The sequence below is a fragment of the Dipodomys spectabilis genome, unplaced genomic scaffold, assembly GCF_019054845.1.
Source record: "Dipodomys spectabilis isolate Male_0828 unplaced genomic scaffold, ASM1905484v1 ptg000002l, whole genome shotgun sequence".
Lineage (NCBI taxonomy): Eukaryota > Metazoa > Chordata > Mammalia > Rodentia > Heteromyidae > Dipodomys > Dipodomys spectabilis.
This window is the reverse complement of record NW_024870679.1, coordinates 15,109,794-15,115,863: the sequence shown is the minus strand read 5'-3', so window position 1 is coordinate 15,115,863 and position 6,070 is coordinate 15,109,794. Positions and strand designations below refer to the sequence as shown.

At 49.6% G+C, this 6,070-nt stretch overlaps 1 pseudogene; it reads right to left on the bottom strand.

Annotated features, from left to right (window-relative positions):
• Positions 1–1,428: 1,428 nt before the first annotated feature.
• LOC122111167 lies at positions 1,429–5,372 on the bottom strand (annotated as a pseudogene).
• Between the last annotated feature and the right edge of the window lie 698 nt (positions 5,373–6,070).

Here is a 6,070-nt window from a genome sequence, read left to right as displayed (position 1 = left end):
ACTGTAAGTGGCATTAGGGTTAGATTTGTTTAGCAGGCCAAAAGTGGCATTAATTAAGGGAAAGAAATGGTCTATGAGGTCTTTTGTATCCTGTGTAATATTTTCATTTTTTTGCGGGGGACTAATAAGGAAGGATGTATGAGTAGAGGGGGATGCTATTGCTGGGTTTCTGGCTTGAGTGGGCCGGGGATCAGGGTTTAGTACAGGGTTGGGGCCAATGGGCTGGGGCAGAGTCTGTACTTCCAGCCTCTGTATAGTGATCCCACCCCTCGGTTGGTCCCCTGTTCATAATATCTTAGGCCCCAAATCTTTCCATAGGCCCACTTTGGGTCTAAGGTTTTCTTGATTTTAATAAAAATGTGGGTACAGGGTTTATGACCCTTATCTTTAAAATAGCTGCCCCTGAAGATGTCACTAGTCATATGCTGACAGGGAGGCGTCCCTGTCCTTGTACCACCCCAAGTACCAACAGATTTCTTTCCTCCTCCAATAGTGGTAAGGCAGTCCGTCATCCTGTTGGGGCAATCTTTGCACTGTAATGTCTGGATCATTGTCGACCCCCCCCAGTCAGACGCTATAGTTTCACAGCCCCAGTGGGCACAATAGTAATGCCTGGGTTGATTGCAAGAAGAAATCGTACTAGGGCACATGTAAAAGGGGCTATAAGAATAACAGGGGACCAAGGCACAGGTGGTTGTATTAAATTGGATGGTGTTATGACTTAAGGCTTGGGTTTTGTGCATTACCTCCCCTGAATCAGTTTTTCGGCATTCCCATATATATTCTTTAGATGGGTAGGGGGTGGCCAAAACCCAAGGGACGGCAAAAACTCCAATTAAACTCATTAGGCCCTGCCACATCTTTACAGCACAATTTTAACTTTAGGGGGTTAGAATTATGGCTTGGAATCAGTTCCCACTTGGGCTCCTGTCCCTTTACAAAATAGTCTCTCATGTGGGCCGACTCTGCTGATTTGACGTGAGAATGATGAATCCAGGTGGCTACACCGTCCGTCGATTTTGAGAGTGGTGGGAATGGTGAGAAGCACTATGTAGGGTCCCTTCCAGCAAGGGTTTAGGGTCTCTTGTTGGTGTCTCTTGACATAGACCCAATCTCTGGGTTGGAACTTGTGTGTCTGGGGAGGAGGTCCTGTCTGGTAGAGTGCTCTGAGTCGTGGCCACACATCCTGGTGAACCTGTTGTAGTGCCCGTAAAGAGCGCAACAGTTCTGAATCATCAAATTCCACAATTAGATGACTTGATAGGCTGGGAATAACAGGTGTGGGCAAGCCAAACATAATTTCAAAAGGGGTAGCTCCTAATTTATAGGGAGAGTTGCGGACCCTATATAAGGCATAAGGAAGGAGGGCCACCCAGTCTCCGACAGTCTCCATGGTAGATCTGGTTAAGGTCTCCTTTAAGGTTCGATTCATCCTCTCAACCTGTCCTGAACTTTGGAGGCAATAAGCACAATGTAATTTCCAATCCACACCGAGGATGGAAGCCAATCCTGACTTACCTTGGACATGAAGGCAGGTCCATTGTCTGATTCTATCATCATGGGGAAACCATACCTGGGCAGAATATCCTCCAACAACTTCTTGGTTACTGCCTGAGCCGTTTCCTTTTTTGTGGGGAAAGCTTCTACCCATCCTGAGAAGGTATCTACAAACATTAATAGGTATTTGCACCCATACTTCCCTGGTTTTGCTTCAGTAAAATCTATCTCCCAGTACATTCCTGGCCTGTCCCCCCTTTCTCTAGTACCTGAGCCCACCGTGCCGTGTCCCTGATTAGTGAGCTGGCATGTCTTGCAAGCTGCTACAATCCGCTGAATTTTGGAAGTGGCACCCTTGATTTTAAGCTGCGCATGACTTAGCAGGTCTTGCATTCTCCTTTCTCCCAGGTGGGTGGCTCGATGCATTTTTTTGTAAAATCTGGTGGCCTAGTTTCTCCGGAACTATGATCTTTCCCTGATAGTCTCGCCACCATCCCTGTATGCACTGTGCCCATGGGCGCAATCCCTCTATCCTGCTTAAATCCTCTTCTGTGTACTGGGGTACCGCGGGCAATTCTTGGGGCCCTGGATCTGGGAGGTTAAGGGCCAATTCGTGCACCGCCTGAAAGGCCACCTCCTGAGCTGTTTTGTCCACGTAGTTGTTGCCCCTGGATACGCTGTCTCTTGCCTTTTGATGTCCAGGACAGTGGACAATGGCCAGTCTCTTGGCCACAGCGCCGCTAGGAGAGCAAGAATCTCTTCCTTATTTTTTATGGTTTTTCCCTCTGCTGTTAATAGTCCTCTCTCTTTATAAATGGCCCCATGTACATGGGCTGTGGCAAAGGCATATCAGCTGGCGGTATAGACTGTCAGTCGTTTGTCTTTTCCCAAAGTCAGAGCTTGAGTGAGGGCTATGAGTTCTGCCTTTTGAACTGAAGTCCCTGAGGGGAGGGGCTCAGCCCAGATCACCTTGGTCTCTGAGACTACCGCGGCACCCGCATACCTCTTGCCATCTCGGATGAAACTGCTCCCATCAGTGAACCAGGTGACATCTGTGTTCGGCAGTGACTGGTCACTGAGATCTTCTCTGGTCCCATGAACTTGTGCAAAGATCTGTGTGCAGTCATGGAAGGGAGCCTCCAGGTCTGGGCTGGCAATAGTGTTGCAGGGTTGAGTGCTGTCAGTGCCTGAAAGGTGATTCTAAGGGGGTTGAGTAAGAGTCCCTGGTAATGAGTCAGGCGAGCATTGCTGAGTCAACGGTCGGGAGGTTGTTTCAGCACACTCTCTATGGCTTGAGGGCCGGCCACGTGCAACTCCTGCCCCATGGTCAGTTTGTCACGTCTTTGACCATGAACGCGGTGGCCGCTATTATCCTCAGACATGGGGGCCATCCAGCCACAACTGGTGGCTTCCAGGGTCCCAGCTGCTGTGTCAGGACCCCTTTTGCTACCTCCTTATGTTCGCCCACTTAGAGGTAGAAAGGCTTAGAGACATCTGGCAACCCCAGGGCCGGTGCAGACAGCAGGGCCACTTTTAGTCTTTGAAATGCCTGCTCTGCCTTTTCTGTCCATTGAAAAGTTTGTTTTTCTGTGGTCAGCTCATACAGGGGTTTGGGTCGTGGTATTTTAAGGACGGTCTCTTTTCTTGCCTCAGTCAGCCAACGCTGCCCCTCTTTTAGAAGGTACCCCAGGTATGTCACTTCTGGTCTACAAATTTGGGCTTTCTTTGCAAATGCCCGGTACCCCAGGTTATCCAAAGTCTGGAGTAAGTCCTCCGTTCCCTGAGTGCACTCTTCCCAAGTCTCTGCAGCTATTAACAAATCATCCACATATTGTAGTAAAGTCAAGCCAGGGTGGCTTTCCCGAAACTCACCCAAGTCTTCATGTAAAGCCTCATCGAACAGGGTTGGTGAGTTTTTGAAACCTTGGGGAAGCTGGGACCAAGTCAGCTGGCCATTAATGCCTTTTTCAGCATCAGTCCATTCAAATGCGAAGAGATTTTGACTCCTGGGCGCCAAGGGCAGGCTGAAGAATGTGTCCTTGAGATCCAAGACAGTGTACCAGGTCCTGTATGGCGAGAGGGCACTCAAGAGAGTATTGGGGTTAAGTACCGTAGGGTGAATGTCCATGACCCTCTTATTTACTTCCTTCAAGTCTTGTACTGGCCGGTACTCATTGGAGTTGGGCTTCTGGACCAGTAACAGTGGGGTGTTCCAGGTAGACCGGCAGGGGCGTAGCACCCCCTGCTCTAATAGCCTCCGAATGTGGGGTGTTATTCCCATTTGGGCTTCCTTGGACATGAGGTATTGACAGACCCTGACCGGATCAGCCCCTGGTTTTAACTCAATAAAGAGGGCTGGTCGGTGTTTTGCCAGGCCCATCCCTCCAGTTTTGGACCAAGCCCCAGGGTACCTGCTCAGCCAGTAATTGATGTCTGTGTCTGGAGGTTGCGGTTGTAGGTGAAGGTGGTATTCATCCTCTAATGCCAATGTCAGCATAGGAAATGGCTGACCTCGTGAGTCCATTACCTGAGGGCCGTCAGATTTGTGCCTCTATCTTAGTCAACAAATCTCGACCCAGAAGTGGGTAGGGCTATCGGGGATGACTAAAAATGAATGGGTCACTCTCCTAGTCCCAAGGTCAACAGTTCTCTTAGTGGTCCACGGGTATTTCTTTACTCCAGTGACTCCTTGTGCCCACGCAGCATTGTTGGAATCTTTTCCATTAGGCTCAATCAAGGACAAATGTTGAGCCCCTGTGTCAACTAGAAAGTCTACCAGGGTCCCCTCCACCTTAAGAGTTACCTTGGGTTCGGAGAAGGGATCCAAACCCCATGGCCCCTAGTGGTCCTTTGGAGGAGTAGCCATTAACATTGGTCTCTGGGGGGGCATCATCTAGATCTCTGTTCTTCCCTTTTGGGACTTCCTTAGCCCAATGTTCTGTCTCACCGCAAAAGGTGCACTGGTCTGGCCTTAGCCCCCGGTCCCGGCCACCCGGCTGTCTCTGGGGTCTTTTCACTCCCACCCCATACATTCTTTTCCCCCTTTGTTCCCCTGACCCTTTTTCAACTGCCGCCACTAACATCCTAGTCATCTCCCTGGTAGCTTGTACTTGCTTTTCTTCTGGAGCGTCACTATTATTGTGTACTTTTTGGGCTATTCTCACTAAGTCCTGAATATTTTTGCCCTCCAAGTCCTCAAGCTTCTGTAATTTTCTTTTAATATCTGGGGCTGCCTGGTTAACAAAGGACATAACTACTGTAGCTTGATTTTCGGGGGCACCTGGATCCATAGGGGTGTACTGCCTAAAGGCTTCCATCAATCTTTCTAGAAACTAGAGGGGGACTCATTCCTTTCCTGCATTATTGAATATACTTTGGACAAATTAATGGGCTTGCGAGCAGCCGCCCAGAGACCCGCCATTAGAGTCTGGCGGTAGACCCGTAGCCTCTCCCTGCCTGCAGCCTTATTGTAATCCCAATCGTTAGAAAGGGGCCTGGTCAAGGAAAAGGAGACATTAATTAGATCCGGATTAATGGCGGGCTGCCCGTCATCTCCCCAGACTAGTTTCCCGGACCTCTGCCTGTATCCTTTCTCTTTCTACAGTGGTGAACAGGATCTGAAGCAGTTGCTGGCAGTCATCCCAGGTGGGCTGATGAGTAAACATTACACTGTCTAAAAGAGTAATCAAATCTTTAGGGTTATCTGAATACTTCACATTTTGGGACTTCCAATTGTATAAATCACTGGTTAAGAAGGGCCAATATTGGAGTCCTGGGTTTCCCGTGTCATCCGGTGGCCTGATCTCCCAAAGCGGCAAGGCCACAGTCGAATCAAGAGGATAAGGACTGGTGGCCCGAAGGGTGCAGCTCCACATCCTCCCTGCAGGGCCCTCCAAATCTTCTCCTCTGACTTCTTCCCCTCTGCCCCCCCTCCCCCCAGCACTACTGCTTCCGTCTCCCTGGGAGCCAACGGCACTTCAGGGGGTCATGGGACAGGGTAAGGTGGGGGCAGAGTATGGAGGAGATTTGGATCATCATCTGCTAGAACAGGAAGGGGTGCTGATGGACTAGGCGCCTGTGGGCCTTTCAGGGCTAATATGGCAGATGCACCAGGAGTGGGGAACAGGAAGGGGGTACTCACCTTGGGGGGTCTTCTACTAGATCTTCCCATACCAGGATATAAGGAATCTGATCTGTGTGTCCCCACTTTCCGGGCAGGAATATTTTGTACTTTACCTCCTGAATAATTGACAGGTTAAAAGTGCCCTCTGGAGGCCATCCCACCTCGAAGGCCGGCCACTCTGAACAACAAAGAGTGATTAGCTTGCCTTTTTTAATTTCAAGACTTAAGTTGTGGGCCCTGTCTTTAGCATCTTTGAAATGGTTAGTCAGGAGAGTCAAAGGAGTATTCAGACTACTCTGGCCCTAGTCAGGAGAGTCAAAGGAATACTCAGACTACTCTGAGTCCCATTGTGGGGTGGGAGAGAACCCAACCCAAGAAGGAAATTACTGTAAGGAGGAGGCACCCGAAAAGGAATCGATAAAGTCAGCACTGGCACGGGTTGGTGACTCC